This window comes from Hydractinia symbiolongicarpus, chromosome 3, assembly GCF_029227915.1.
Source record: "Hydractinia symbiolongicarpus strain clone_291-10 chromosome 3, HSymV2.1, whole genome shotgun sequence".
In the NCBI taxonomy this organism is placed as follows: Eukaryota; Metazoa; Cnidaria; class Hydrozoa; order Anthoathecata; family Hydractiniidae; genus Hydractinia; species Hydractinia symbiolongicarpus.
In genome coordinates, this window is record NC_079877.1 from 30312577 (window position 1) to 30340250 (window position 27674).

The 27674-nt window shown below is 39.6% G+C and overlaps 29 non-coding genes across 29 annotated transcripts; all 29 read left to right on the forward strand.

The window, feature by feature from the left end:
- The first annotated feature begins 820 nt into the window (after positions 1–820).
- Positions 821–902, forward strand: Trnal-uag (transfer RNA leucine (anticodon UAG)). Its single transcript has one exon. It is a non-coding gene; the product is annotated as a tRNA-Leu (tRNA).
- Positions 903–1413: 511 nt separating this feature from the next.
- Trnal-uag (transfer RNA leucine (anticodon UAG)) lies at positions 1414–1495 on the forward strand. The gene has a single exon. It is a non-coding gene; the product is annotated as a tRNA-Leu (tRNA).
- A 750-nt stretch (positions 1496–2245) lies between these two features.
- Trnal-uag (transfer RNA leucine (anticodon UAG)) lies at positions 2246–2327 on the forward strand. Its single transcript has one exon. It is a non-coding gene; the product is annotated as a tRNA-Leu (tRNA).
- Positions 2328–2712: 385 nt separating this feature from the next.
- Trnal-aag (transfer RNA leucine (anticodon AAG)) lies at positions 2713–2794 on the forward strand. The gene has a single exon. It is a non-coding gene; the product is annotated as a tRNA-Leu (tRNA).
- Positions 2795–3305: 511 nt separating this feature from the next.
- Trnal-uag (transfer RNA leucine (anticodon UAG)) lies at positions 3306–3387 on the forward strand. Its single transcript has one exon. It is a non-coding gene; the product is annotated as a tRNA-Leu (tRNA).
- Positions 3388–3772: 385 nt separating this feature from the next.
- Trnal-aag (transfer RNA leucine (anticodon AAG)) lies at positions 3773–3854 on the forward strand. Its single transcript has one exon. It is a non-coding gene; the product is annotated as a tRNA-Leu (tRNA).
- A 978-nt stretch (positions 3855–4832) lies between these two features.
- Trnal-aag (transfer RNA leucine (anticodon AAG)) lies at positions 4833–4914 on the forward strand. The gene has a single exon. It is a non-coding gene; the product is annotated as a tRNA-Leu (tRNA).
- A 509-nt stretch (positions 4915–5423) lies between these two features.
- Trnal-uag (transfer RNA leucine (anticodon UAG)) lies at positions 5424–5505 on the forward strand. Its single transcript has one exon. It is a non-coding gene; the product is annotated as a tRNA-Leu (tRNA).
- Positions 5506–6482: 977 nt separating this feature from the next.
- On the forward strand, positions 6483–6564 carry Trnal-uag (transfer RNA leucine (anticodon UAG)). Its single transcript has one exon. It is a non-coding gene; the product is annotated as a tRNA-Leu (tRNA).
- Positions 6565–8009: 1445 nt separating this feature from the next.
- On the forward strand, positions 8010–8091 carry Trnal-aag (transfer RNA leucine (anticodon AAG)). The gene is given in 2 exon segments: positions 8010–8047; positions 8057–8091. It is a non-coding gene; the product is annotated as a tRNA-Leu (tRNA).
- Positions 8092–9046: 955 nt separating this feature from the next.
- On the forward strand, positions 9047–9128 carry Trnal-aag (transfer RNA leucine (anticodon AAG)). The gene has a single exon. It is a non-coding gene; the product is annotated as a tRNA-Leu (tRNA).
- Positions 9129–10084: 956 nt separating this feature from the next.
- Positions 10085–10166, forward strand: Trnal-aag (transfer RNA leucine (anticodon AAG)). The gene has a single exon. It is a non-coding gene; the product is annotated as a tRNA-Leu (tRNA).
- A 956-nt stretch (positions 10167–11122) lies between these two features.
- On the forward strand, positions 11123–11204 carry Trnal-aag (transfer RNA leucine (anticodon AAG)). The gene has a single exon. It is a non-coding gene; the product is annotated as a tRNA-Leu (tRNA).
- A 956-nt stretch (positions 11205–12160) lies between these two features.
- On the forward strand, positions 12161–12242 carry Trnal-aag (transfer RNA leucine (anticodon AAG)). The gene has a single exon. It is a non-coding gene; the product is annotated as a tRNA-Leu (tRNA).
- Positions 12243–13168: 926 nt separating this feature from the next.
- Trnal-aag (transfer RNA leucine (anticodon AAG)) lies at positions 13169–13250 on the forward strand. Its single transcript has one exon. It is a non-coding gene; the product is annotated as a tRNA-Leu (tRNA).
- A 977-nt stretch (positions 13251–14227) lies between these two features.
- On the forward strand, positions 14228–14309 carry Trnal-aag (transfer RNA leucine (anticodon AAG)). The gene has a single exon. It is a non-coding gene; the product is annotated as a tRNA-Leu (tRNA).
- A 956-nt stretch (positions 14310–15265) lies between these two features.
- Positions 15266–15347, forward strand: Trnal-aag (transfer RNA leucine (anticodon AAG)). The gene has a single exon. It is a non-coding gene; the product is annotated as a tRNA-Leu (tRNA).
- A 1984-nt stretch (positions 15348–17331) lies between these two features.
- On the forward strand, positions 17332–17413 carry Trnal-aag (transfer RNA leucine (anticodon AAG)). The gene has a single exon. It is a non-coding gene; the product is annotated as a tRNA-Leu (tRNA).
- Positions 17414–17924: 511 nt separating this feature from the next.
- On the forward strand, positions 17925–18006 carry Trnal-uag (transfer RNA leucine (anticodon UAG)). Its single transcript has one exon. It is a non-coding gene; the product is annotated as a tRNA-Leu (tRNA).
- Positions 18007–18390: 384 nt separating this feature from the next.
- Trnal-aag (transfer RNA leucine (anticodon AAG)) lies at positions 18391–18472 on the forward strand. Its single transcript has one exon. It is a non-coding gene; the product is annotated as a tRNA-Leu (tRNA).
- Positions 18473–18959: 487 nt separating this feature from the next.
- Positions 18960–19041, forward strand: Trnal-uag (transfer RNA leucine (anticodon UAG)). The gene has a single exon. It is a non-coding gene; the product is annotated as a tRNA-Leu (tRNA).
- A 976-nt stretch (positions 19042–20017) lies between these two features.
- Trnal-uag (transfer RNA leucine (anticodon UAG)) lies at positions 20018–20099 on the forward strand. The gene has a single exon. It is a non-coding gene; the product is annotated as a tRNA-Leu (tRNA).
- A 384-nt stretch (positions 20100–20483) lies between these two features.
- Positions 20484–20565, forward strand: Trnal-aag (transfer RNA leucine (anticodon AAG)). Its single transcript has one exon. It is a non-coding gene; the product is annotated as a tRNA-Leu (tRNA).
- A 486-nt stretch (positions 20566–21051) lies between these two features.
- Positions 21052–21133, forward strand: Trnal-uag (transfer RNA leucine (anticodon UAG)). Its single transcript has one exon. It is a non-coding gene; the product is annotated as a tRNA-Leu (tRNA).
- Positions 21134–22109: 976 nt separating this feature from the next.
- Positions 22110–22191, forward strand: Trnal-uag (transfer RNA leucine (anticodon UAG)). Its single transcript has one exon. It is a non-coding gene; the product is annotated as a tRNA-Leu (tRNA).
- Positions 22192–23179: 988 nt separating this feature from the next.
- Trnal-uag (transfer RNA leucine (anticodon UAG)) lies at positions 23180–23261 on the forward strand. Its single transcript has one exon. It is a non-coding gene; the product is annotated as a tRNA-Leu (tRNA).
- Positions 23262–23646: 385 nt separating this feature from the next.
- On the forward strand, positions 23647–23728 carry Trnal-aag (transfer RNA leucine (anticodon AAG)). The gene has a single exon. It is a non-coding gene; the product is annotated as a tRNA-Leu (tRNA).
- Positions 23729–24706: 978 nt separating this feature from the next.
- Trnal-aag (transfer RNA leucine (anticodon AAG)) lies at positions 24707–24788 on the forward strand. Its single transcript has one exon. It is a non-coding gene; the product is annotated as a tRNA-Leu (tRNA).
- Positions 24789–25299: 511 nt separating this feature from the next.
- Positions 25300–25381, forward strand: Trnal-uag (transfer RNA leucine (anticodon UAG)). The gene has a single exon. It is a non-coding gene; the product is annotated as a tRNA-Leu (tRNA).
- Positions 25382–27674: the final 2293 nt, after the last annotated feature.

A 27674-nucleotide genomic window follows, 5' to 3' on the forward strand; every position in this document is an offset into this window, starting at 1 on the left:
TTCGAATTTCGCTCCTGTCATCTTATATCGCATGACCGGAAATGTCCTCGGACAGAGAATATTGATTACGCTTAAAAACTTCGTCCCCAGAAAGACGCAAATTTTAGAAAAAGTATAATTAATAAGTCTTTGTCGCATTGGGGAAAAATGTCACTTGTACCACTTGATTTTGCGGAAAATTTCGTTTATTTTACGAAATGGAGATCTAAAGCGTTTAAACGACAGGAGATTTGGATTTACAGCTTGTTAAGAGCGATAGTCCGAAAGAAACGGTCTTACAGTCATGTTAAACATTTTTCTTGATAATTGCATAATATTTAACATTTAACCCACAAGAGCATAATTATCGGCGTTTGATTATTGTACCTACGCAATGTGAACTTGTCAAAGTTTACTTGTCAAGGGACAGACTTAGGACGTCGGATCTTAAGTTAATTGGTCAGAGCAAAAACCTTCCTGCTAATGTCAGAATAAGCCATTTTTGGTTCAGAGATCTAAAGCGCTTAAACGACAGGAGATTTCGATTTACAGCTTGTTAAGAGCAATTGTCCGAATGAAACGTTCTTACAGTGATGTTCAACATTTTTCTTGATAATTGCATAATTTTTAACATTTAACCCACAAGAGTATAATTTTCGGCGTTTCATTATTGTACCCAGGCAATGTGAACTTGTCAAAGTTTACTTGTCAACGGACAGACTTAGGACTTCGGATCTTAGGTTAATTGATTAGAGCAAAAACCTTCCTGCTAATGTCAGCATAAGCCATTTTTGGTTTACTTGAACTTTTTTGGGACGGGGACTTTATATCTCAAAACGTAGGCAGGATGGCCTAGCGGTCTAAGGAGCTGGTTTTAGGCACCAGTCACTTCGGTGGCGCGAGTTCGAATCTCGCTCCTGTCATCTTATATCGCATGACCTGAAATGTCCTGGGACAGAGAATATTGATTACGCTTAAAAACTTCTTCCCCAGAAAGACGCAAATTTTAGAAAAAGTATAATTAACAAGTCTTAGTCGCATTGGGGAAAAATGTCACTTGTACCACTTGATTCTGCAGAAAATTTCGTTTATTTTTCGAAACAGAGATCTAAAGCGCTTAAACGACAGGTGATTTCGATTTACAGCTTGTTAAGAGCGATAGTCCGAATGAAATGTTCTTACAGTCATGTTCAACATATTTCTTGATAATTGAATAATTTTTAACATTTAACCCACAAGAGTACGATTTTCGGCGTTTGTATATTGTACCCACGCAATGTGAACTTGTCAAAGTTTACTTGTCAACGGACAGACTTAGGTCTTTGGATCTTAGGTTAATTGGTTAGAGCAAAAACCTTCCTGCTAATGTCAGCATAAGACATTTTTGGTTTACTTGAACTTTTTTGGGACGGAGACTTTATATCTTAAAAAGTAGGCAGGATGCCCGAGCGGTCTAAGGTGCTGGTTTTAGGCACCAGTCACTTCGGTGGCGCGAGTTCGAGTCTCGCTCCTGTCAACTAATCATACATGTCTGAAAAGTACGTCGGACAAACGTTTTTATTTTGCGTCACTTACTTATTTGAATCTTTCATACATTTCGGTTATTTTTACATGTCATCTAGTGCTTAAATACGCGTAAATACTATTTTTTCTGCACGCTCGTTCACATTGTGAATTTGAAAAACCAGGCAGGATGGCCGAGCGGTCTAAGGAGCTGGTCACTTCGGTGGCGCGAGTTCGAATTTCGCTCCTGTCATCTTATATCGCATGACCGGAAATGTCCTCGGACAGAGAATATTGATTACGCTTAAAAACTTCGTCCCCAGAAAGACGCAAATTTTAGAAAAAGTGTAATTAATAAGTCTTTGTCGCATTGGGGAAAAATGTCACTTGTACCACTTGATTTTGCGGAAAATTTCGTTTATTTTACGAAATGGAGATCTAAAGCGTTTAAACGACAGGAGATTTGGATTTACAGCTTGTTAAGAGCGATAGTCCGAAAGAAACGGTCTTACAGTCATGTTAAACATTTTTCTTGATAATTGCATAATATTTAACATTTAACCCACAAGAGTATAATTTTCGGCGTTTGATTATTGTACCTACGCAATGTGAACTTGTCAAAGTTTACTTGTCAAGGGACAGACTTAGGACGTCGGATCTTAAGTTAATTGGTCAGAGCAAAAACCTTCCTGCTAATGTCAGAATAAGCCATTTTTGGTTTACTTGAACTTTTTGGGTCGGGGATTTCATATCTTAAAAATAAGGCAGGATGGCCCAGAGGTCTAAGGCGCTGGTTTTAGGCACCAGTCACTTCGGTGGCGCGAGTTCGAATCTCGCTCCCGTCAACTAATCATACATGTCTGAAAAGTACGTCGGACAAACGTTTTTATTTTCGCTTAACCATTTTGCCTAGAAAAATGCGCGAACGTTTAAGAAGGATGTATCACAAGTTTCGCTTGCATGCAGGACAGGATCGCTAAAACTGCTTGACTGTGCAGGTATTTCCGCCCACAATGAGGCAAAACTCTTTAAATATATGAAAAGTCACGGGGCGAATGCACTTGCAATGGAATGGGCAGAGCTGGTTGGGTATGAACGTATTATTTTGCGTCACTTACTTATTTGAATTTTTCATACATTTTGGTCATTTTTACATGTCATCTAGTGCTTAAATACGCGTAAATACTATTTTCTCTGCACGCTTGTCGACATTATGTATTTGAAAAACCGGGCAGGATGGCCGAGCGGTCTAAGGCGCTGGTTTAAGGCACCAGTCACTTCGGTGGCGCGAGTTCAAATCTCGCTCCTGTCATCTTATGTCGCATGACCGGAAATGTCCTCAGACAGAGAATATTGATTACGCTTAAAAATTTCGTCCTCAGAAAGCCGAAAATTTTAGAAAAAGTATAATTAACAAGTCTTTGTCGCATTGGGGAAAAATGGCACTTGTACCACTTGATTTTGCGGAAAATTTCGTTTATTTTTCGAAACAGAGATCTAAAGCGCTTAAACGACAGGAGATTTCGATTTACAGCTTGTTAAGAGCAATTGTCCGAATGAAACGTTCTTACAGTCATGTTCAACATATTTCTTGATAATTGCATAATTTTTAACATTTAACCCACAAGAGTATAATTTTCGGCGCTTCATTATTGTACCCACGCAATGTGAACTTGTCAAAGTTTACTTGTCAACGGACAGACTTAGGACTTCGGATCTTAGGTTAATTGGTTAGAGCAAAAACTTTCCTGCTAATGTCAGCATAAACCATTTTTGATTTACTTGAACTTTTTTGGGACGGGGACTTTATATCTTAAAAAGTAGGCAGGATGGCCGAGCGGTCTAAGGCGCTGGTTTTAGGCACCAGTCACTTTGGTGGCACGAGTTCGAATCTCGCTCCTGTCAACTAATCATACATGTCTGAAAAGTACGTCGGTCAAACGTTTTTATTTCCGCTTAACTATTTTGCCTAGAAAAATGCGCGAATGTTTAAAAAGGATGTATCACAAGTTTCGCTTGCATGCAGGACGGGATCGCTAAAACTTCTTGACTGTGCAGGTAATTCCGGCCATAATCAGGCAAAACTCTCTTAATTGATGAAGAGTCACGGGACGAATGAACTTGCAATGGAATGTGCAGAGCTAGTTGCGTATCAACGTATTATTTTTCGTCACTTACTTATTTGAATTTTTCATTCATTTCGGTCATTTTTACATGTCATCTAGTGCTTAAATACGCGTAAATACTATTTTCTCTGCACGCTCGTCGACATTATGTATTTGAAAAACCGGGTAGGATGGCCGAGCGGTCTAAGGCGCTGGTTTAAGGCACCAGTGACTTCGGTGGCGCGAGTTCGAATTTCGCTCCTGTCATCTTATATCGCATGACCGGAAATGTCCTCGGACAGAGAATATTGATTACGCTTAAAAACTTCGTCCCCAGAAAGACGCAAATTTTGGAAAAAGTATAATTAATAAGTCTTTGTCGCATTGGGGAAAAATGTCACTTGTACCACTTGATTTTGCGGAAAATTTCGTTTATTTTACGAAATAGAGATCTAAAGCGTTTAAAAGACAGGAGATTTGGATTTACAGCTTGTTAAGAGCGATAGTCCGAAAGAAACGGTCTTACAGTCATGTTAAACATATTTCTTGATAATTGCATAATTTTTAACATTTAACCCACAAGAGTATAATTTTCGGCGCTTCATTATTGTACCCACGCAATGTGAACTTGTCAAAGTTTACTTGTCAACGGACAGACTTAGGACTTCGGATCTTAGGTTAATTGGTTAGAGCAAAAACTTTCCTGCTAATGTCAGCATAAACCATTTTTGATTTACTTGAACTTTTTTGGGACGGGGACTTTATATCTTAAAAAGTAGGCAGGATGGCCGAGCGGTCTAAGGCGCTGGTTTTATGCACCAGTCACTTTGGTGGCACGAGTTCGAATCTCGCTCCTGTCAACTAATCATACATGTCTGAAAAGTACGTCGGTCAAACGTTTTTATATCCGCTTAACTATTTTGCCTAGAAAAATGCGCGAATGTTTAAAAAGGATGTATCACAAGTTCCGCTTGCATGCAGGACGGGATCGCTAGAACTTCTTGACTGTGCAGGTACTTCCGCCCATAATCAGGCAAAACTCTCTTAATTGATGAAGAGTCACGGGACGAATGAACTTGCAATGGAATGTGCAGAGCTGGTTGCGTATCAACGTATTATTTTGCGTCACTTACTTATTTGAATTTTTCATTCATTTCGGTCATTTTTACATGTCATCTAGTGCTTAAATACGCGTAAATACTATTTTCTCTGCACGCTCGTCGACATTATGTATTTGAAAAACCGGGTAGGATGGCCGAGCGGTCTAAGGCGCTGGTTTAAGGCACCAGTGACTTCGGTGGCGCGAGTTCGAATTTCGCTCCTGTCATCTTATATCGCATGACCGGAAATGTCCTCGGAGCGAGAATATTGATTACGCTTAAAAACTTCGTCCCCAGAAAGACGCAAATTTTGGAAAAAGTATAATTAATAAGTCTTTGTCGCATTGGGGAAAAATGTCACTTGTACCACTTGATTTTGCGGAAAATTTCGTTTATTTTACGAAATAGAGATCTAAAGCGTTTAAAAGACAGGAGATTTGGATTTACAGCTTGTTAAGAGCGATAGTCCGAAAGAAACGGTATTACAGTCATGTTAAACATTTTTCTTGATAATTGCATAATATTTAACATTTAACCCACAAGTGTATAATTTTCGCCGTTTGATTATTGTACCTACGCAATGTGAACTTGCAAAGTTTACTTGTCAAGGGACAGACTTAGGACGTCGGATCTTAAGTTAATTGGTCAGAGCAAAAACCTTCCTGCTAATGTCAGAATAAGCCATTTTTGGTTTACTTGAACTTTTTGGGACGGGGATTTTATATCTTAAAAATAAGGCAGGATGGCCCAGAGGTCTAAGGCGCTGGTTTTAGGCACCAGTCACTTCGGTGGCGCGAGTTCGAATCTCGCTCCTGTCAACTAATCATACATGTCTGAAAAGCACATCGGACAAACGTTTTTATTTTCGCTTAACCATTTCGCCTAGAAAAATGCGCGAACGTTTAAAAAGGATGTATCACAAGTTTCGCTTGCATGCAGGACGGGATCGCTAAAACTGCTTGACTGTGCAGGTAATTCCGCCCACAAACAGGCAAAACTCTCTTAATTGATGAAGAGTCACGGGACGAATGAACTTGCAATGGAATGTGCAGAGCTGGTTGGGTATCAACGTATTATTTTGCGTCACTTACTTATTTGAATTTTTCATTCATTTCGGTCATTTTTACATGTCATCTAGTGCTTAAATACGCGTAAATACTATTTTCTCTGCACGCTCGTCGACATTATGTATTTGAAAAACCGGGCAGGATGGCCGAGCGGTCTAAGGCGCTAGTTTAAGGCACCAGTCACTTCGGTGGCGCGAGTTCGAATTTCGCTCCTGTCATCTTATATCGCATGACCGAAAATGTCCTCGGACAGAGAATATTGATTACGCTTAAAAACTTCGTCCCCAGAAAGACGCAAATTTGAGAAAAAGTATAATTAATAAGTCTTTGTCGCATTGGGGAAAAATGTCACTTGTACCACTTGATTTTGCGGAAAATTTCGTTTATTTTACGAAATAGAGATCTAAAGCGTTTAAAAGACAGGAGATTTGGATTTACAGCTTGTTAAGAGCGATAGTCCGAAAGAAACGGTCTTACAGTCATGTTAAACATTTTTCTTGATAATTGCATAATATTTAACACTTAACCCACAAGTGTATAATTTTCGGCGTTTGATTATTGTACCTACGCAATGTGAACTTGTCAAAGTTTACTTGTCAAGGAACAGACTTAGGACGTCGGATCTTAAGTTAATTGGTCAGAGCAAAAACCTTCCTGCTAATGTCAAAATAAGCCATTTTTGGTTTACTTGAACTTTTTGGGACGGGGATTTTATATCTTAAAAATAAGGCAGGATGGCCCAGAGGTCTAAGGCGCTGGTTTTAGGCACCAGTCACTTCGGTGGCGCGAGTTCGAATCTCGCTCCTGTCAACTAATCATACATGTCTGAAAAGCACGTCGGACAAACGTTTTTATTTTCGCTTAACCATTTTGCCTAGAAAAATGCGCGAACGTTTAAAAAGGATGTATCACAAGTTTGGCTTGCATGCAGGACAGGATCGCTAAAACTGCTTGACTGTGCAGGTAATTCCGCCCACAAACAGGCAAAACTCTCTTAATTGATGAAGAGTCATGGGACGAATGAACTTGCAATGGAATGTGCAGAGCTGGTTGGGTATCAACGTATTATTTTGCGTCACTTACTTATTTGAATTTTTCATTCATTTCGGTCATTTTTACATGTCATCTAGTGCTTAAATACGCGTAAATACTATTTTCTCTGCACGCTCGTCGACATTATGTATTTGAAAAACCGGGCAGGATGGTCGAGCGGTCTAAGGCGCTAGTTTAAGGCACCAGTCACTTCGGTGGCGCGAGTTCGAATTTAGCTCCTGTCATCTTATATCGCATGACCGGAAATGTCCTCGGACAGAGAATATTGATTACGCTTAAAAACTTCGTCCCCAGAAAGACGCAAATTTGAGAAAAAGTATAATTAATAAGTGTTTGTCGCATTGGGGAAAAATGTCACTTGTACCACTTGATTTTGCGGAAAATTTCGTTTATTTTACGAAATAGAGATCTAAAGCGTTTAAACGACAGGAGATTTCGATTTACCGCTTGTTAAGAGCAATTGTCCGAATGAAACGTTCTTACAGTCATGTTCAACATATTTCTTGATAATTGCATAATTTTTAACATTTAACTCACAGGAGTATAATTTTCGGCGCTTCATTATTGTACCCACGCAATGTGAACTTGTCAAAGTTTACTTGTCAACGGACAGATTTAGGACTTCGGATCTTAGGTTAATTGGTTAGAGCAAAAATCTTCCTGTTAATGTCAGCATAAGCCATTTTTAGTTTACTTGAACTTTTTTGAGACGGGGATTTTATTTCTTAAAAAATAGGCATGATGGCCGAGCGGTCTAAGGCGCTGGTTTTAGGCACCAGTCACTTCGGTGGCGCGAGTTCGAATCTCGCTCCCGTGAACTAATCATACATGTTTAAAAAGTATATCGAACAAACGTTTTTATTTCCGCTTAACTATTTTGCCTACAAAAAAGCGCGAACGTTTAAAAAGGATGTTTCACAAGTTTCGCTTGCATGCAGGACGGGATCGCTAAAACTGCTTGACTGTGCAGGTAATTCCTCCCACAATCAGGCAAAACTATCTAAATTGATGAAAAGTCACGAGACGAATGCACTTGCAATGGAATGGGCAGAGCTGGTTGGGCATCAACGTATTATTTTGCGTCACTTACTTATTTGAATTTTTCATACATTTTGGTCATTTTTACATGTCATCTAGTGCTTAAATACGCGTAAATACTATTTTCTCTGCACGCTTGTCGACATTATGTATTTGAAAAACCGGGCAGGATGGCCGAGCGGTCTAAGGCGCTGGTTTAAGGCACCATTCACTTCGGTGGCGCGAGTTCGAATCTCGCTCCTGTCAACTTATATCGCAGAGACTATTGATTACGCTTAAAATCTTCGTCCCCAGAAAGACGCAAATTTGAGAAAAAGTATAATTAATAAGTGTTTGTCGCATTGGGGAAAAGTGTCACTTGTACCACTTGATTTTGCGAAAAATTTCGTTTATTATTCGAAACAGAGATCTAAAGCGTTTAAACGACAGGAGATTTGGGGATTACAGCTTGTTAAGAGCGATAGTCCGGATGAAACGTTCTTACAGTCATGTTCAACATTTTTCTTGGTAATTGCATAATTTTAACATTTAACCCACAAGAGTATAATTTTCGGCGTTTCATTATTGTACCCACGCAATGTGAACTTGTCAAAGTTTACTTGTCAAGGGACAGACTTAGCACTTCGGATCTTAGGTTAATTGGTTAGAACAAAAACCTTCCTGCTAATGTCAGCATAAGCCATTTTTGGTTTACTTGAACTTTTTTGAGACGGGGATTTTATATCTTAAAAAATAGGCATGATGGCCGAGCGGTCTAAGGCGCTGGTTTTAGGCACCGGTCACTTCGGTGGCGCGAGTTCGAATCTCGTTCCCGTGAACTAATCATACATGTTAAAAAAGTATATCAAACAAAAGTTTTCATTTCCGCTTAACTATTTTGCCTAGCAAAAACGCGAACGTTTAAAAAGGATGTTTCACAAGTTTCGCTTGCATGCAGGACGGGATCAATAAAACTGCTTGACTGTGCAGGTAATTCCGCCCACAATCAGGCAAAACTCTCTAAATTGATGAAAAGTCACGGGACGAATGCACTTGCAATGGAATGGGCAGAGCTGGTTGGGTATCAACGTATTATTTTGCGTCACTTACTTATTTGAATTTTTCATACATTTTGGTCATTTTTACATGTCATCTAGTGCTTAAATACGCGTAAATACTATTTTCTCTGCACGCTTGTCGACATTATGTATTTGCAAAACCGGGCAGGATGGCCGAGCGGTCTAAGGCGCTGGTTTAAGGCACCAGTCACTTCGGTGGCGCGAGTTCGAATCTCGCTCCTGTCATCTTATATCGCAGAGACTAGTGATTACGCTTGAAATCTTCGTCCCCAGAAAGACGCAAATTTGAGAAAAAGTATAATTAATAAGTGTTTGTCGCATTGGGGAAAAATGTCGCTTGTACCACTTGATTTTGCGGAAAATTTCGTTTATTTTACGAAATAGAGATCTAAAGCGTTTAAACGACAGGAGATTTGGATTTACAGCTTGTTAAGAGCGATAGTCCGAATGAAACGGTCTTACAGTCATGTTAAACATTTTTCTTGATAATTGCATAATATTTATTATTTAACCCACAAGAGTATAATTTTCGGCGTTTGATTATTGTACCTACGCAATGTGAACTTGTCAAAGTTTACTTGTCAAGGGACAGACTTAGGACGTCGGATCTTAAGTTAATTGGTCAGAGCAAAAAACGTCCTGCTAATGTCAGAATAACCCATTTTTGGTTTACTTGAACTTTTTTGGGACGCGGATTTTATATCTTAAAAATAAGGTAGGATGGCCCAGAGGTCTAAGGCGCTGGTTTTAGGCACCAGTCACTTCGGTGGCGCGAGTTCGAATCTCGCTCCCGTGAACTAATCATACATGTTTAAAAAGTATATCGAACAAACGCTTTTATTTCCGCTTAACTATTTTGCCTAGAAAAAAGCGCGAACGTTTAAAAAGGATGTTTCACAAGTTTCGCTTGCATGCAGGACGGGATCGCTAAAACTGCTTGACTGTGCAGGTAATTCCGCCCACAATCAGGCAAAACTCTCTAAATTGATAAAAAGTCACGGGACGAATGCACTTGCAATGGAATGGGCAGAGCTGGTTGGGTATCAACGTATTATTTTGCGTCACTTACTTATTTGAATTTTTCATACATTTTGGTCATTTTTACATGTCATCTAGTGCTTAAATACGCGTAAATACTATTTTTTCTGCACGCTTGTCGACATTATGTATTTGAAAAACCGGGCAGGATGGCCGAGCGGTCTAAGGCGCTGGTTTAAGGCACCAGTCACTTCGGTGGCGCGAGTTCGAATCTCGCTCCTGTCATCTTATATTGCAGAGAATATTGATTACGCTTAAAAACTTCGTCCCCAGAAAGACGTAAATTTTAGAAAAAGTATAATTAACAAGTCTTTGTCGCATTGGGGAAAAGTGTCACTTGTACCACTTGATTTTGCGAAAAATTTCGTTTATTTTTCGAAACAGAGATCTAAAGCGTTTAAACGACAGGAGATTTGGATTTACAGCTTGTTAAGAGCGATAGTCCGAATGAAACGTTCTTACAGTCATGTTCAACATTTTTCTTGATAATTGCATAATTTTTAACATTTAACCCACAAGAGTATAATTTTCGGCGTTTCATTATTGTACCCACGCAATGTGAACTTGTCAAAGTTTACTTGTCAAGGGACAGACTTAGCACTTCGGATCTTAGGTTAATTGGTTAGAACAAAAACCTTCCTGCTAATGTCAGCATAAGCCATTTTTGGTTTACTTGAACTTTTTTGAGACGGGGATTTTATTTCTTAAAAAATAGGCATGATGGCCGAGCGGTCTAAGGCGCTGGTTTTAGGCACCAGTCACTTCGGTGGCGCGAGTTCGAATCTCGCTCCCGTGAACTAATCATACATGTTAAAAAAGTATATCGAACAAAAGTTTTCATTTCCGCTTAACTATTTTGCCAAGAAAAAAGTGCGAACGTTTAAAAAGGATGTTTCACAAGTTTCGCTTGCATGCAGGACGGGATCAATAAAACTGCTTGACTGTGCAGGTAATTCCGCCCACAATCAGGCAAAACTCTCTAAATTGATGAAAAGTCACGGGACGAATGCACTTGCAATGGAATGGGCAGAGCTGGTTGGGTATCAACGTATTATTTTGCGTCACTTACTTATTTGAATTTTTCATACATTTTGGTCATTTTTACATGTCATCTAATGCTTAAATACGCCTTAATACTATTTTCTCTGCACGCTTGTCGACATTATGTATTAGCAAAACCGGGCAGGATGGCCGAGCGGTCTAAGGCGCTGGTTTAAGGCACCAGTCACTTCGGTGGCGCGAGTTCGAATCTCGCTCCTGTCATCTTATATCGCAGAGAATATTCATTACGCTTAAAATCTTCGTCCCCAGAAAGACGCAAATTTGGGAAAAAGTATAATTAATAAGTGATTGTCGCATTGGGGAAAAATGTCACTTGTACCACTTGATGTTGCGAAAATTTTCGTTTATTTTACGAAATCGAGATCTAAAGCGTTTAAACGACAGGAGATTTGGCTTCACAGGTTGTTAAGAGCGATAGTCCGAATGAAACGGTCTTACAGTCATGTTAAACATTTTTCTTGATAATTGCATAATATTTATTATTTAACCCACAAGAGTATAATTTTCGGCGTTTGATTATTGTACCTACGCAATGTGAACTTGTCAAAGTTTACTTGTCAAGAGACAGACTTAGGACGTCGGATCTTAAGTTAATTGGTCAGAGCAAAAAACGTCCTGCTAATGTCAGAATAACCCATTTTTGGTTTACTTGAACTTTTTTGGGACGGGGATTTTATATCTTAAAAATAAGGTAGGATGGCCCAGAGGTCTAAGGCGCTGGTTTTAGGCACCAGTCACTTCGGTGGCGCGAGTTCGAATCTCGCTCCCGTGAACTAATCATACATGTTTAAAAAGTATATCGAACAAACGTTTTTATTTCCGCTTAACTATTTTGCCTAGAAAAAAGCGCGAACGTTTAAAAAGGATGTTTCACAAGTTTCGCTTGCATGCAGGACGGGATCGCTAAAACTGCTTGACTGTGCAGGTAATTCCGCCCACAATCAGGCAAAACTCTCTAAATTGATAAAAAGTCACGGGACGAATGCACTTTCAATGTAATGGGCAGAGCTGGTTGGGTATCAACGTATTATTTTGCGTCACTTACTTATTTGAATTTTTCATACATTTTGGTCATTTTTACATGTCATCTAGTGCTTAAATACGCGTAAATACTATTTTCTCTGCACGCTTGTCGACATTATGTATTTGCAAAACAAGGCAGGATGGCCGAGCGGTCTAAGGCGCTGGTTTAAGGCACCAGTCACTTCGGTGGCGCGAGTTCGAATCTCGCTCCTGTCATCTTATGTCGCATGACCGGAAATGTCCTCGGACAGAGAATATTGATTACGCTTAAAAACTTCGTCCCCAGAAAGCCGAAAATTTTAGAAAAAGTATAATTAACAAGTCTTTGTCGCATTGGGGAAAAATGGCACTTGTACCACTTGATTTTGCGAAAAATTTCGTTTATTTTTCGAAACAGAGATCTAAAGCGCTTAAACGACAGGAGATTTCGATTTACAGCTTGTTAAGAGCAATTGTCCGAATGAAACGTTCTTACAGTCATGTTAAACATTTTTCTTGATAATTGCATAATATTTATTATTTAACCCACAAGAGTATAATTTTCGGCGTTTGATTATTGTACTTACGCAATGTGAACTTGTCAAAGTTTACTTGTCAAGGGACAGACTTAGGACGTCGGATCTTAGGTTCATTGGTTAGAGCAAAAAACTTCCTGCTAATGTCAGAATAACCCATTTTTGGTTTACTTGAACTTTTTTGGGACGGGGATTTTATATCTTAAAAAAAAGGCAGGATGGCCGAGCGGTCTAAGGCGCTGGTTTTAGGCACCAGACACTTCGGTGGCGCCAGTTCGAATCTATTCGAGTTCGAAACTATTTTGCATAGAAAAAAGCGCGAACGTTTAAAAAGGATGTTTCACAAGTTTCGCTTGCATGCAGGACGGGATCGCTAAAACTGCTTGACTGTGCAGGTAATTCCGCCCACAATCAGGCAAAACTCTCTAAATTGATAAAAAGTGACGGGACGAATGCACTTGCAATGGAATGGGCAGAGCTGGTTGGGTATCAACGTATTATTTTGCGTCACTTACTTATTTGAATTTTTCATACATTTTGGTCATTTTTACATGTCATCTAGTGCTTAAATACGCGTAAATACTATTTTGTCTGCACGCTTGTCGACATTATGTATTTGAAAAACCGGGCAGGATGGCCGAGCGGTCTAAGGCGCTGGTTTAAGGCACCAGTCACTTCGGTGGCGCGAGTTCGAATCTCGCTCCTGTCATCTTATATCGCATGACCGGAAATGTCCTCGGACAGAGAATATTGATTACGCTCAAAAACTTCGTCCCCAGAAAGCCGAAAATTTTAGAAAAAGTATAATTAACAAGTCTTTGTCGCATTGGGGAAAAATGGCACTTGTACCACTTGATTTTGCGGAAAATTTCGTTTATTTTTCGAAACAGAGATCTAAAGCGCTTAAACGATAGGAGATTTCGATATACAGCTTGTTAAGAGCAATTGTCCGAATGAAACGTTCTTACAGTCATGTTCAACATATTTCTTGATAATTGCATAATATTTAACATTTAACCCACAAGTGTATAATTTTCGGCGTTTGATTATTGTACCTACGCAATGTGAACTTGTCAAAGTTTACTTGTCAAGGGACAGACTTAGGACGTCGGATCTTAAGTTAATTGGTCAGAGCAAAAACCTTCCTGCTAATGTCAGAATAAGCCATTTTTGGTTTACTTGAACTTTTTGGGACGGGGATTTTATATCTTAAAAATAAGGCAAGATGGCCCAGAGGTCTAAGGCGCTGGTTTTAGGCACCAGTCACTTCGGTGGCGCGAATTCGAATCTCGCTCCCGTGAAGTAATCATACATGTTAAAAAAGTATATCGAACAAAAGTTTTCATTTCCGCTTAACTATTTTGCCAAGAAAAAAGCGCGAACGTTTAAAAAGGATGTTTCACAAGTTTCGCTTGCATGCAGGACGGGATCGCTAAAACTGCTTGACTGTGCAAGTAATTTCGCCCACAAACAGGCAAAACTCTCTTAATTGATGAAGAGTCACGGGACGAATGAACTTGCAATGGAATCTGCAGAGCTGGTTGGGTATCAACGTATTATTTTGCGTCACTTACTTATTTGAATTTTTCATACATTTTGGTCATTTTTACATGTCATCTAGTGCTTAAATACGCGTAAATACTATTTTCTCTGCACGCTTGTCGACATTATGTATTTGCAAAACAAGGCAGGATGGCCGAGCGGTCTAAGGCGCTGGTTTAAGGCACCAGTCACTTCGGTGGCGCGAGTTCGAATCTCGCTCCTGTCATCTTATATCGCAGAGAATATTCATTACGCTTAAAATCTTCGTCCCCAGAAAGACGCAAATTTGAGAAAAAGTATAATTAATAAGTGTTTGTCGCATTGGGGAAAAATGTCACTTGTACCACTTGATTTTGCGGAAAATTTCGTTTATTTTAAAAAATCGAGATCTAAAGCGTTTAAACGACAGGAGATTTGGCTTCACAGGTTGTTAAGAGCGATAGTCCGAATGAAACGGTCTTACAGTCATGTTAAACATTTTTCTTGATAATTGCATAATATTTATTATTTAACCCACAAGAGTATAATTTTCGGCGTTTGATTATTGTACCTACGCAATGTGAACTTGTCAAAGTTTACTTGTCAAGGGACAGACTTAGGACGTCGGATCTTAAGTTAATTGTTCAGAGCAAAAAACGTCCTGCTAATGTCAGAATAACCCATTTTTGGTTTACTTGAACTTTTTTGGGACGGGGATTTTATATCTTAAAAATAAGGTAGGATGGCCCAGAGGTCTAAGGGGCTGGTTTTAGGCACCAGTCACTTCGGTGGCGCGAGTTCGAATCTCGCTCCCGTGAACTAATCATACATGTTTAAAAAGTATATCGAACAAACGTTTTTATTTCCGCTTAACTATTTTGCCTAGAAAAAAGCGCGAACGTTTAAAAAGGATGTTTCACAAGTTTCGCTTGCATGCAGGACGGGATCGCTAAAACTGCTTGACTGTGCAGGTAATTCCGCCCACAATCAGGCAAAACTCTCTAAATTGATAAAAAGTCACGGGACGAATGCACTTGCAATGTAATGGGCAGAGCTGGTTGGGTATCAACGTATTATTTTGCGTCACTTACTTATTTGAATTTTTCATAAATTTTGGTCATTTTTACATGTCATCTAGTGCTTAAATACGCGTAAATACTATTTTCTCTGCACGCTTGTCGACATTATGTATTTGCAAAACCGGGCACGATGGCCGAGCGGTCTAAGGCGCTGGTCTAAGGCACCAGTCACTTCGGTGGCGCGAGTTCGAATCTCGCTCCTGTCATCTTATATCGCATGACCGGAAATGTCCTCGGACAGAGAATATTGATTACGCTTAAAAACTTCGTCCCCAGAAAGCCGAAAATTTTAGAAAAAGTATAATTAACAAGTCTTTGTCGCATTGGGGAAAAATGGCACTTGTACCACTTGATTTTGCGGAAAATTTCGTTTATTTTTCGAAACAGAGATCTAAAGCGCTTAAACGACAGGAGATTTCGATTTACAGCTTGTTAAGAGCAATTGTCCGAATGAAACGTTCTTACAGTCATGTTAAACATTTTTCTTGATAATTGCATAATATTTATTATTTAACCCACAAGAGTATAATTTTCGGCGTTTGATTATTGTACTTACGCAATGTGAACTTGTCAAAGTTTACTTGTCAAGGGACAGACTTAGGACGTCGGATCTTAGGTTCATTGGTTAGAGCAAAAACTTCCTGCTAATGTCAGAATAACCCATTTTTGGTTTACTTGAACTTTTTTGGGACGGGGATTTTATATCTTAAAAAAAAGGCAGGATGGCCGAGCGGTCTAAGGCGCTGGTTTTAGGCACCAGTCACTTCGGTGGCGCGAGTTCGAATCTATTCGAGTTCGAAACTATTTTGCATAGAAAAAAGCGCGAACGTTTAAAAAGGATGTTTCACAAGTTTCGCTTGCATGCAGGACGGTATCGCTAAAACTGCTTGACTGTGCAGGTAATTCCGCCCACAATCAGGCAAAACTCTCTTAATTGATGAAGAGTCACGGGACGAATGAACTTGCAATGGAATGTGCAGAGCTGGTTGGGTATCAACGTATTATTTTGCGTCACTTACTTATTTGAATTTTTCATTCATTTCGGTCATTTTTACATGTCATCTAGTGCTTAAATACGCGTAAATACTATTTTTTCTGCACGCTCGTCGACATTATGTATTTAAAAAACCGGGCAGGATGGCCGAGCGGTCTAAGGCGCTAGTTTAAGGCACCAGTCACTTCGGTGGCGCGAGTTCGAATTTCGCTCCTGTCATCTTATATCGCATGACCGGAAATGTCCTCGGACAGAGAATATTGATTACGCTTAAAAACTTCGTCCCCAGAAAGACGCAAATTTGAGAAAAAGTATAATTAATAAGTGTTTGTCGCATTGGGGAAAAATGTCACTTGTACCACTTGATTTTGCGAAAAATTTCGTTTATTTTTCGAAACAGAGATCTAAAACGTTTAAACGACAGGAGATTTGGATTTACAGCTTGTTAAGAGCGATAGTCCGAATGAAACGTTCTTACAGTCATGTTCAACATTTTTCTTGATAATTGCATAATTTTTAACATTTAACCCACAAGAGTATAATTTTCGGCGTTTCATTATTGTACCCACGCAATGTGAACTTGTCAAAGTTTACTTGTCAAGGGACAGACTTAGCAATTCGGATCTTAGGTTAATTGGTTAGAACAAAAATCTTCCTGCTAATGTCAGCATAACCATTTTTGGTTTACTTGAACTTTTTTGAGACGGGGATTTTATTTCTTAAAAAATAGGCATGATGGCCGAGCGGTCTAAGGCGCTGGTTTTAGGCACCAGTCACTTCGGTGGCGCGAGTTCGAATCTCGCTCCCGTGAACTAATCATACATGTTTAAAAAGTATATCGAACAAACGTTTTTATTTCCGCTTAACTATTTTGCCTAGAAAAAAGCGCGAACGTTTAAAAAGGATGTTTCACAAGTTTCGCTTGCATGCAGGACGGGATCACTAAAACTGCTTGACTGTGCAGGTAATTCCTCCCACAATCAGGCAAAACTATCTAAATTGATGAAAAGTCACGAGACGAATGCACTTGCAATGGAATGGGCAGAGCTGGTTGGGTATCAACGTATTATTTTGCGTCACTTACTTATTTGAATTTTTCATACATTTTGGTCATTTTTACATGTCATCTAGTGCTTAAATACGCGTAAATACTATTTTCTCTGCACGCTTGTCGACATTATGTATTTGAAAAACCAGGCAGGATGGCCGAGCGGTCTAAGGCGCTGGTTTAAGGCACCAGTCACTTCGGTGGCGCGAGTTCGAATCTCGCTCCTGTCATCTTATATCGCATGACCGGAAATGTCCTCGGACAGAGAATATTGATTACGCTTAAAAACTTCGTCCCCAGAAAGCCGAAAATTTTAGAAAAAGTATAATTAACAAGTCTTTGTCGCATTGGGGAAAAATGGCACTTGTACCACTTGATTTTGCGGAAAATTTCGTTTATTTTTCGAAACAGAGATCTAAAGCGCTTAAACGACAGGAGATTTCGATTTACAGCTTGTTAAGAGCAATTGTCCGAATGAAACGTTCTTACAGTCATGTTCAACATATTTCTTGATAATTGCATAATTTTTAACATTTAACCCACAAGAGTATAATTTTCGGCGCTTTATTATTGTGCCCACGCAATGTGAACTTGTCAAAGTTTACTTGTCAACGGACACACTTAGGACTTCGGATCTTAGGTTAATTGGTTAGAGCAACAACTTTCCTGCTAATGTCAGCATAAGCCATTTTTGGTTTACTTGAACTTTTTTGAAACGGGGACTTTATATCTTAAAAAGTAGGCAGGATGGCCGAGCGGTCTAAGGCGCTGGTTTTAGGCACCAGTCACTTTGGTGGCGCGAGTTTGAATCTCGCTCCTGTCAACTAATCATACATGTCTGAAAAGTACGTCGGTCAAACGTTTTTATTCCGCTTAACTATTTTGCCTAGAAAAATGCGCGAACGTTTAAAAAGGATGTATCACAAGTTTCGCTTGCATGCAGGACGGGATCGCTAAAACTGCTTGACTGTGCAAGTAGTTCCGCCCACAATCAGGCAAAACTCTCTTAATTGATGAAGAGTCACGGGACGAATGAACTTGCAATGGAATGTGCAGAGCTGGTTGGGTATCAACGTATTATTTTGCGTCACTTACTTATTTGAATTTTTCATTCATTTCGGTCATTTTTACATGTCATCTAGTGCTTAAATACGCGTAAATACTATTTTCTCTGCACGCTCGTCGACATTATGTATTTGAAAAACCGGTCAGGATGGCCGAGCGGTCTAAGGCGCTGGTTTAAGGCACCAGTCACTTCGGTGGCGCGAGTTCGAATCTCGCTCCTGTCATCTTATATCGCAGAGAATATTGATTACGCTTAAAAACTTCGTCCCCAAAAAGAGGCAAGTTTAGAAAAAGTATAATTAACAAGTCTTTGTCGCATTGGGGAAAAGTGTCAATTGTACCACTTGATTTTGCGGAAAATTTCGTTTATTTTTCGAAACAGAGATCTAAAGCGTTTAAACGACAGGAGATTTGGATTTACAGCTTGTTAAGAGCAATTGTCCGAATGAAACGTTCTTACAGTCATGTTCAACATATTTCTTGATAATTGCATAATTTTTAACATTTAACCCACAAGAGTATAATTTTCGGCGCTTCATTTTGTACCTACGCAATGTGAACTTGTCAAAGTTTACTTGTCAACGGACAGACTTAGGACTTCGGATCTTAGGTTAATTGGTTAGAGCAAAAACTTTCCTGCTAATGTCAGCATAAGCCATTTTTGGTTTACTTGAACTTTTTAGGGACGGGGACTTTATATCTTAAAAAGTAGGCAGGATGGCCGAGCGGTCTAAGGCGCTGGTTTTAGGCACCAGTCACTTTGGTGGCGCGAGTTCGAATCTCGCTCCTGTCAACTAATCATACATGTCTGAAAAGTACGTCGGTCAAACGTTTTCATTCCGCTTAACCATTTTGGCTAGAAAAATGCTCGAACGTTTAAAAAGGATGTATCACAAGTTTCGCTTGCATGCAGGACGGGATCGCTAAAACTGCTTGACTGTGCAGGTGATTCCGCCCACAATCAGGCAAAACTCTCTTAATTGATGAAGAGTCACGGGACGAATGAACTTGCAATGGAATGTGCAGAGCTGGTTGGGTATCAACGTATTATTTTGCGTCACTTACTTATTTGAACTTTTCATTCATTTCGGTCATTTTTACATGTCATCTAGTGCTTAAATACGCGTAAATACTATTTTCTCTGCACGCTCGTCGACATTATGTATTTGAAAAACCGGGCAGGATGGCCGAGCGGTCTAAGGCGCTGGTTTAAGGCACCAATCACTTCGGTGGCGCGAGTTCGAATTTCGCTCCTGTCATCTTATCTTGCATGTCCGGAACTGTCGTCGGAAAGAGAATATTAATTATGTTTAAAAAGTTCGTTCCCAGAAAGTCTCGAATTTTAAAAAAAGTATAATTAAAAAGTCTTCCTCGCATTGGGGAAAAATGGCACTTGTATCACTTGGTTTTGCGGAAAATTGCGTCTATTTTTCGAAACAGAGATCTAAAGCGTTAAAACGTCAGGAGATTTCGATTCGCAGCTTATTAAGAACGATAGTCCGAATTAAACGTTCTTACAGTCATGTTCAACATATTTCTTGATAATTGCATAATTTTTAACATTTAACCCACAAGAGTATAATTTTCGGCGCTTCATTTTGTACCTACGCAATGTGAACTTGTCAAAGTTTACTTGTCAACGGACAGACTTAGGACTTCAGATCTTAGGTTAATTGGTTAGAGCAAAAACTTTCCTGCTAATGTCAGCATAAGCCATTTTTGGTTTACTTGAACTTTTTAGGGACGGGGACTTTATATCTTAAAAAGTAGGCAGGATGGCCGAGCGGTCTAAGGCGCTGGTTTTAGGCACCAGTCACTTTGGTGGCGCGAGTTTGAATCTCGCTCCTGTCAACTAATCATACATGTCTGAAAAGTACGTCGGTCAAACGTTTTTATTCCGCTTAACTATTTTGCCTAGAAAAATGCGCGAACGTTTAAAAAGGATGTATCACAAGTTTCGCTTGCATGCAGGACGGGATCGCTAAAACTGCTTGACTGTGCAAGTAATTCCGCCCACAATCAGGCAAAACTCTCTTAATTGATGAAGAGTCACGGGACGAATACACTTGCAATGGAATGTGCAGAGCTGGTTGGGTATCAACGTATTATTTTGCGTCACTTACTTATTTGAATTTTTCATTCATTTCGGTCATTTTTACATGTCATCTAGTGCTTAAATACGCGTAAATACTATTTTCTCTGCACGCTCGTCGACATTATGTATTTGAAAAACCGGGCAGGATGGCCGAGCGGTCTAAGGCGCTGGTTTAAGGCACCAGTCACTTTGGTGGCGCGAGTTCGAATCTCGCTCCTGTCATCTTATATCGCAGAGAATATTGATTACGCTTAAAAACTTCGTCCCCAAAAAGACGCAACTTTAGAAAAAGTATAATTAACAAGTCTTTGTTGCATTGGGGAAAAGTGTCAATTGTACCACTTGATTTTGCGGAAAATTTCGTTTATTTTTCGAAACAGAGATCTAAAGCGTTTAAACGACAGGAGATTTGGATTTACAGCTTGTTAAGAGCAATTGTCCGAATGAAACGTTCTTACAGTCATGTTCAACATATTTCTTGATAATTGCATAATTTTTAACATTTAACCCACAAGAGTATAATTTTCGGCGCTTCATTTTGTACCTACGCAATGTGAACTTGTCAAAGTTTACTTGTCAACGGACAGACTTAGGACTTCGGATCTTAGGTTAATTGTTAGAGCAAAAACTTTCCTGCTAATGTCAGCATAAGCCATTTTTGGTTTACTTGAACTTTTTAGGGACGGGGACTTTATATCTTAAAAAGTAGGCAGGATGGCCGAGCGGTCTAAGGCGCTGGTTTTAGGCACCAGTCACTTTGGTGGAGCGAGTTCGAATCTCGCTCCTGTCAACTAATCATACATGTCTGAAAAGTACGTCGGTCAAACGTTTTCATTCCGCTTAACCATTTTGGCTAGAAAAATGCTCGAACGTTTAAAAAGGATGTATCACAAGTTTCGCTTGCATGCAGCACGGGATCGCTAAAACTGCTTGACTGTGCAGGTGATTCCGCCCACAATCAGGCAAAACTCTCTTAATTGATGAAGAGTCACGGGACGAATGAACTTGCAATGGAATGTGCAGAGCTGGTTGGGTATCAACGTATTATTTTGCGTCACTTACTTATTTGAACTTTTCATTCATTTCGGTCATTTTTACATGTCATCTAGTGCTTAAATACGCGTAAATACTATTTTCTCTGCACGCTCGTCGACATTATGTATTTGAAAAACCGGGCAGGATGGCCGAGCGGTCTAAGGCGCTGGTTTAAGGCACCAATCACTTCGGTGGCGCGAGTTCGAATTTCGCTCCTGTCATCTTATCTTGCATGTCCGGAACTGTCGTCGGAAAGAGAATATTAATTATGCTTAAAAACTTCGTTCCCAGAAAGTCTCGAATTTTAAAAAAAGTATAATTAAAAAGTCTTCCTCGCATTGGGGAAAAATGGCACTTGTATCACTTGGTTTTGCGGAAAATTGCGTCTATTTTTCGAAACAGAGATCTAAAGCGTTAAAACGTCAGGAGATTTCGATTCACAGCTTATTAAGAACGATAGTCCGAATTAAACGTTCTTACAGTCATGTTCAACATATTTCTTGATAATTGCATAATTTTTAACATTTAACCCACAAGAGTATAATTTTCGGCGCTTCATTTTGTACCTACGCAATGTGAACTTGTCAAAGTTTACTTGTCAACGGACAGACTTAGGACTTCAGATCTTAGGTTAATTGGTTAGAGCAAAAACTTTCCTGCTAATGTCAGCATAAGCCATTTTTGGTTTACTTGAACTTTTTTGGGACGGGGACTTTATATCTTAAAAAGTAGGCAGGATGGCCGAGCGGTCTAAGGCGCTGGTTTTAGGCACCAGTCACTTTGGTGGCGCGAGTTCGAATCTCGCTCCTGTCAACTAATCATACATGTCTGAAAAGTACGTCGGTCAAACGTTTTCATTCCGCTTAACCATTTTGGCTAGAAAAATGCTCGAACGTTTAAAAAGGATGTATCACAAGTTTCGCTTGCATGCAGGACGGGATCGCTAAAACTGCTTGACTGTGCAGGTGATTCCGCCCACAATCAGGCAAAACTCTCTTAATTGATGAAGAGTCACGGGACGAATGAACTTGCAATGGAATGTGCAAAGCTGGTTGAGTATCAACGTTTTATTTTGCGTCACTTACTTATTTGAATTTTTCATTCATTTCGGTCATTTTTACATGTCATCTAGTGCTTAAATACGCGTAAATACTATTTTCTCTGCACGCTCGTCGACATTATGTATTTGAAAAACCGGGCAGGATGACCGAGCGGTCTAAGGCGCTGGTTTAAGGCACCAATCACTTCGGTGGCGCGAGTTCGAATTTCGCTCCTGTCATCTTATATCGCATGACCGGAAATGTCCTCGGTCAGAGAATATTGATTACGCTTAAAAACTTCGTCCCCAGAAAGACGCAGATTTGAGAAAAAGTATAATTAATAAGTGTTTGTCGCATTGGGGAAAAATGTCACTTGTACCACTTGATTTTGCGGAAAATTTCGTTTATTTTACGAAATAGAGATCTAAAGCGTTTAAACGACAGGAGATTTGGATTTACAGCTTGTTAAGAGCGATAGTCCGAATGAAACGGTCTTACAGTCATGTTAAACATTTTTCTTGATAATTGCATAATATTTAACATTTAACCCACAAGAGTATAATTTTCGGCGTTTGATTATTGTACCTACGCAATGTGAACTTGTCAAAGTTTACTTGTCAATGGACAGACTTAGGACGTCGAATCTTAAGTTAATTGGTCAGAGCAAAAAACTTCCTGCTAATGTCAGAATAAGCCATTTTTGGTTTACTTGAACTTTTTTTGTTTTTCTTTGGGACGGGGATTTTATATCTTAAAAATAAGGCAGGATGGCCCAGAGGTCTAAGGCGCTGGTTTTAGGCACCAGTCACTTCGGTGACGCGAGTTCGAATCTTGCTCCTGTCAACTAATCATGCATGTCTGAAAAGTACGTCGGACAAACGTTTTTATTTTCGCTTAACCATTTTGCCTAGAAAAATGCGCGAACATTGAAGAAGGATGTATCACAAGTTTCGCTTGCATGCAGGACGGGATCGCTAAAACTGCTTGACTGTGCAGGTATTTCCGCCCACAATCAGGCAAAACTCTCTAAGTTGATGAAAAGTCACGGGACGAATGAACTTGCAATGGAATGGGCAGAGCTGGTTGGGTATCAACGTATTATTTTGCGTCACTTACTTATTTGAATTTTTCATACATTTTGGTCATTTTTACATGTCATCTAGTGCTTAAATACGCGTAAATACTATTTTCTCTGCACGCTTGTCGACATTATGTATTTGAAAAACCGGGCAGGATGGCCGAGCGGTCTAAGGCGCTGGTTTAAGGCACCAGTCACTTCGGTGGCGCGAGTGCGAATCTCGCTCCTGTCATCTTATATCGCATGACCGGGAATGTCCTCGGACAGAGAATATTGATTACGGTTAAAAACTTCGTCCCCAGAAAGACGCAGATTTGAGAAAAAGTATAATTAATAAGTGTTTGTCGCATTGGGAAAAAATGTCACTTGTACCACTTGATTTTGCGGAAAATTTCGTTTATTTTACGAAATAGAGATCTAAAGCGTTTAAACGACAGGAGATTTGGATTTACAGCTTGTTAAGAGCGATAGTCCGAATGAAACGGTCTTACAGTCATGTTAAACATTTTTCTTGATAATTGCATAATATTTAACATTTAACTCACAAGAGTATAATTTTCGGCGTTTGATTATTGTACCTACGCAATGTGAACTTGTCAAAGTTTACTTGTCAATGGACAGACTTAGGACGTCGATTCTTAAGTTAATTGGTCAGAGCAAAAAACTTCCTGCTAATGTCAGAATAAGCCATTTTTGGTTTACTTGAACTTTTTTGGGATGGGGATTTTATATCTTAAAAAGAAGGCAGGATGGCCGAGCCGTCTAAGGCGCTGGTTTTAGGCACCAGTCACTTCGGTGGCGCGAGTTTGAATCTCGCTCCTGTCAACTAATCATACATGTCTGAAAAGTATATCGAACAAACGTTTTTATTTCTGCTTAACTATTTTGCCTAGAAAAAAGCGCGAACGTTTAAAAAGGATGTTTCACAAGTTTCGCTTGCATGCAGGACGGGATCACTAAAACTGCTTGACTGTGCAGGTAATTCCGCCCACAATCAGGCAAAACTCTCTTAATTGATGAAGAGTCACGGGACGAATGAACTTGCAATGGAATGTGCAGAGCTGGTTGGGTATCAACGTATTATTTTGCGTCACTTACTTATTTGAATTTTTCATTCATTTCGGTCATTTTTACATGTCATCTAGTGCTAAAATACGCGTAAATACTATTTTCTCTGCACGCTCGTCGACATTATGTATTTGAAAAACCGGGCAGGATGGCCGAGCGGTCTAAGGCGCTGGTTTAAGGCACCAGTCACTTCGGTGGCGCGAGTTCAAATTTCGCTCCTGTCATCTTATATCGCATGACCGGAAATGTCCTCGGTCAGAGAATATTGATTACGCTTAAAAACTTCGTCCCCAGAAAGACGCAAATTTTAGAAAAAGTATAATTAATAAGTGTTTGTCGCATTGGGGAAAAATGTCACTTGTACCACTTGATTTTGCGGAAAATTTCGTATATTTTTCGAAACAGAGATCTAAAGCGTTTAAACGACAGAAGATTTGGATTTACAGCTTGTTAAGAGCGATAGTCCGAATGAAACGGTGTTACAGTCATGTTCAACATTTTTCTTGATAATTGCATAATATTTAACATTTAACCCACAAGAGTATAATTTTCGGCGTTTCATTATTGTACCCACGCAATGTGAACTTGTCAAAGTTTACTTGTCAAGGGACAGACTTAGGACTTCGGATCTTAGGTTCATTGGTTAGAGCAAAAACCTTCCTGCTAATGTCAGAATAAGCCATTTTTGGTTTACTTGAACTTTTTTGGGACGAGGATTTTATATCTTAAAACAAAGGCAGGATGGCCGAGCGGTCTAAGGCGCTGGTTTTAGGCACCAGTCACTTCGGTGGCGCGAGTTTGAATCTCGCTCCTGTCAACTAATCATACATGTCTGAAAAGTACGTCGGACAAACGTTTTTATTTCCGTTTAACTATTTTGCCTAGAAAAATGCGCGAACGTTTAAAAAGGATGTATCACAAGTTTCGCTTGCATGCAGGACGGGATCGCTAAAACTGCTTGACTGTGCAGGTATTTCCGCCCACAATCAGGCAAAACTCTCTAAATTGATGAAAATTCACGGGACGAATACACTTGCAATGGAATGGGCAGAGCTGGTTGGGTATCAATGTATTATTTTGCGTCACTTACTTATTTCAATATTCCATATATTTCGGTCATTTTTACATGTCATCTACTGCTTAAATACGCGTAAATACTATTTTCCTTGCACTCTCGTCCACATTATGTATTTGAAAAACCGGGCAGGATGGCCGAGCGGTCTAAGGCGCTGGTCACTTCGGTGACGCGAGTTCGAATCTCGCTCCTGTCATCTTATATCGCATGTCCAGAAATATCCTGGGACAGATAATATTGATTACGCTTAAAAACTTCGTCCCGAGAAAGACGCAAATTTTAGAAAAAAAGTATAATTAACAAGTCTTTGTCGCATTGGGGAAAAATGTCACTTGTACCACTTGATTTTGCGGAAAATTTCGTTTATTTTTAGAAACAGAGATCTAAAGCGCTTAAACGACAGGAGATTTCGATTTACAGCTTGTTAAGAGCGATTGTCCGAATGAAACGTTCTTACAGTCATGTTCAACATATTTCTAGATAATTGCATAATTTTTAACATTTAACCCACAAGAGTATAATTTTCGGCGTTTCATTATTGTACCCACGCAATGTGCACTTGTCAAAGTTTACTTGTCAACGGACAGACTTAGGACTTCGGATCTTAGGTTAATTAGTTAGAACAAAAACCTTCCTGCTAATGTCAGCATAAGCCATTTTTGGTTTACTTGAAGTTTTTTGTTACGGGGGATTTTATTTCTTAAAATATAGGCATGATGGTCGAGCGGTCTAAGGCGCAGGTTTTAGGCACCAGTCACTTCGGGGGGGCGAGTTCGAATCTCGCTCCCGTAAACTAATCATACATGTTTAAAAAGTACGTCGGACAAACGTTTTTATTTCCGTTTAACGATTTTGCCTAGAAAAATGCGCGAACGTTTAAAAAGGATGTATCACAAGTTTCGCTTGCATGCAGGTCGGGATCGCTAAAACTGCTTGACTGTGCAGGTATTTCCGCCCACAATCAGGCAAAACTCTCTAAATTGATGAAAATTCACGGGACGAATACACTTGCAATGGAATGGGCAGAGCTGGTTGGGTATCAATGTATTATTTTGCGTCACTTACTTATTTCAATATTCCATATATTTCGGTCATTTTTACATGTCATCTACTGCTTAAATACGCGTAAATACTATTTTCCTTGCACTCTCGTCCACATTATGTATTTGAAAAACCGGGCAGGATGGCCGAGCGGTCTAAGGCGCTGGTCACATCGGTGACGCGAGTTCGAATCTCGCTCCTGTCATCTTATATCGCATGTCCGGAAATATCCTGGGACAGATAATATTGATTACGCTTAAAAACTTCGTCCCGAGAAAGACGCAAATTTTAGAAAAAAAGTATAATTAACAAGTCTTTGTCGCATTGGGGAAAAATGTCACTTGTACCACTTGATTTTGCGGAAAATTTCGTTTATTTTTCGAAACAGAGATCTAAAGCGCTTAAACGACAGGAGATTTCGATTTACAGGTTGTTAAGAGCGATTGTCCGAATGAAACGTTCTTACAGTCATGTTCAACATATTTCTAGATAATTGCATAATTTTTAACATTTAACCCACAAGAGTATAATTTTCGGCGTTTCATTATTGTACCCACGCAATGTGCACTTGTCAAAGTTTACTTGTCAACGGACAGACTTAGGACTTCGGATCTTAGGTTAATTAGTTAGAACAAAAACCTTCCTGCTAATGTCAGCATAAGCCATTTTTGGTTTACTTGAAGTTTTTTGTTACGGGGGATTTTATTTCTTAAAATATAGGCATGATGGCCGAGCGGTCTAAGGCGCTGGTTTTAGGCACCAGTCACTTTGGGTGCGCGAGTTTGAATCTCGCTCCCGTAAACTAATCATACATGTTTAAAAAGTATGTCGAACAAACGTTTTTATTTCCGCTTAACTATTTTGCCTAGAAAAAAGCGCGAACGTTTAAAAAGGATGTTTCACAAGTTTCGCTTGCATGCAGGACAGGATCACTAAAACTGCTTGACTGTGCAGGTAATTCCGCCCACAATCAGGCAAAACTCTCTAAATTTAT